Source organism: Pinus tabuliformis, chromosome 7 (genome assembly GCF_031772625.1).
Source record: "Pinus tabuliformis cultivar Carrire ecotype Pingquan chromosome 7, CPIR1, whole genome shotgun sequence".
Lineage (NCBI taxonomy): Eukaryota > Viridiplantae > Streptophyta > Pinopsida > Pinales > Pinaceae > Pinus > Pinus tabuliformis.
In genome coordinates, this window is record NC_142293.1 from 1,635,135,228 (window position 1) to 1,635,138,271 (window position 3,044).

The following is a 3,044-nucleotide window of genomic DNA, read 5'->3' on the forward strand; positions in this document are numbered from 1 at the left end:
AACCCGAAAACACAACTCGATTACCAACCCACCTTTCACACGGAAAGAAAACCTATCGCTGGTATCATCTGGAGGGGCACGCAGGGACCAGGAGGAGCCACAGAGCCACACCACAACAGTCCAAATAGCTCCAAGAACTTGGAGAGTGGAAGGGGAATTGTTCACATATGCCTCCCAGGCCGAGCCTGGCCAACATTACCGCTCATGCGCTACTGAGTGGGGATGGAGAGAAGATGAAAATCGGAGGCCCTACAAACAACCCAAGGCCATCGTTCAGGCAAATGTGAAACACAACTCGATTACCAACCCACCTTTCACACGGAAAGAAAACCTGACGCTGGTATCATCTAGAGGGGCACGCGGGGACCAAGATGACCAAAGGCCATCGTTCAAGCAAACGCGAAAACACAACTCAATTACCAACCCACCTTTCACATGGAAAGAAAACCTGTCACTGGTATCATCTGAAGGGGCATGCAAGGACCAAGACGAGCCAGGGAGCCACACCACAACAGCCCATACAGCTCCAAGAACTTGGAGAGCGGAAGGGGAATTGTTCACATATACCTCCCAGGCCGAGCCTGGCCAACATTACCTCTCATGCGCTATCGAGTGGGGATGGAGAGAAGATGAAAATCGGTCACCCTACAAACGACCCAAGGCCATCGTTCGGGCAAACGCGAAAACACAACTCAATTGCCAACCCACCTTTCACACGGAAAGAAAACCTGTCGCTGGTATCCTCTGAAGGGGCACGCGGGGACCAAGACGAGCCAGGGAGCCACACAACAACATGCCATACAGCTCCAAGAACTTGGAGAGCGGAAGGGGAATTGTTCACATATGCCTCCTAGGCCGAGCCTGGCCAACATTACCGCTCATGCGCTACCTAGTGGGGATGGAGAGAAGATGAAAATCGACGGCCCTACAAACGACCCAAAGCCATCGTTCAGGAAAACGCGAAAACACAACTCAATTACCAACCCACCTTTCACACGGAAAGAAAACTTGTCGCTGGTATCCTCTGAAGGGGCACGCGAGGACCAAAACAAGCTAGGGTGCCACACAACAACAGCCCATACAGCTCCAAGAACTTGGAGAGTGGAAGGGGAATTGTTCACATATGCCTCCCAGGCCGAGCTTGGCCAACATTATCGCTCATGCGCTACCGAGTAGGGATGGAGAGAAGATGAAAATCAGTCGCCCTACAAACGACCCAAGGCCATCATTCAGGAAAACGCGAAAACACAACTCAATTACCAACCCACCTTTCACACGGAAAGAAAACCTGTCGCTGGCATCCTTTGAAGGGCCACGCGGGGACCAAAACAAGCGAGGGTGCCACACAACAACAGCCCATACAGCTCCAAGAACTTGGAGAGTGGAAGGGGAATTGTTCACATATGCCTCCCAGGCCGAGCCTGGCCAACATTACCACTCATGCGCTACCGAGTAGGGATGGAGAGAAGATGAAAATCAGTCGCCCTACAAATGACCAAAGGCCCTTCAGGAAAATGCGAAAACACAACTCAATTACCAACCCACCTTTCACATGGAAAGAAAACCTGTCGCTGGTATCCTCTGAAGGGGCACGCGGGGACCAAGAGGAGCCAGGGAGCCACACAACAACAGCCCATACAGCTCCAAGAACTTGGAGAGCGGAAGGGGAATTGTTCACATATGCCTCCCAGGCCGAGCCTGGCCAACATTACCGCTCATGCGCTACTAAGTGGGGATGGAGAGAAGATGAAAATCGGCCGCCCTACAAACGACCCAAGGCCATCGTTCAGGAAAACGTGAAAACACAACTCAATTACCAACCCACCTTTCACACGGAAAGAAAACTTGTCGCTTGGATAATCTGGAATTTGAATGGGCCCCCGCATGACCGAAACGAAGCAACAAGGGAGAGCTGGGCAAAGGAGCAGCAAGAACATGCACAAAGCCAACCTCGGGTCACAACTTAGCATTTTTCATACGGGCTAGTTGGCCCGTGCGCGCCCCGGCCCGAACGAATTTGCAAGGGTGCCCGCACGACCGAAACGAAGTGACAAGGGAGAGCCGGGCAAACGAGCTGCACGAACATGCACAAAGCCAACCTCAGGTCACAACTTAGCATTTTTGATACGTGCTAGTTAGCCCGGGGGCGCCCTCGCCCGAACGAGTTCACATGGGCGCCCTCAAACGACCCGCCTGAACGATTTTGCATGGGCGCCCGAACGACCGAAACGAAGCGACAAGGGAGAGTCGGGCAAACGAGCTGCATGAACGTGCAAAAAGCCAACCTCGGGTCACAACTTAGCATTTTTGATACGGGCTCGTTCGCCCGGGCGCGCCCTCGCCCGAACGAGTTCACGCGGGCGCCCTCAAACGACCCGCCCGAACGACCCAAACGAAGCGACAAGGGAGAGCCGGGAAAACGAGCTGCACGAGCGTGCACAAAGCCAACCTCGGGTCACAACCTAGCATTTTCAATACGGGCTCGTTCGCTCGGGCACGCCCTCACCCAAACGACCCGTCGAAACGAGTTCACACGGGTGCCCTCAAATGACCCGCCCGAACGATGGAAACGAAGCGACAAGGGAGAGTTGGGCAAACGAGCTGCACGAACATGCACAAAGCCAACCTCGGGTCACAACTTAGCAATTTTGATACGGGCTCGTTCGCCCGGGCGCGCCCTCGCCCGAACGAGTTCACACGGGCGCCCTCAAACGACCCGCCCGAACGACCGAAACGAACCGACAAGGGAGAGCCGGGAAAACGAGCTGCACGAACGTGCACAAAGCCAACCTCGAGTCACAACTTAGCATTTTTGATACAGGCTTGTTCGCCTGGGCGTGCCCTCGCCCGAACGAGTTCACACGGGCGCCCTCAAACGACCCGCCCGAATGACCGAAACGAAGCGACAAGGGAGAGTCGGGCAAACGAGCTGCACGAACGTGAAAAAAGCCAACCTCGGGTCACAACTTAGCATTTTTGATATGGGCTCGTTCGCCCGGGCGTGCCCTCGCCCGAACGACCTGCCCGAACGAGTTCACACGGGC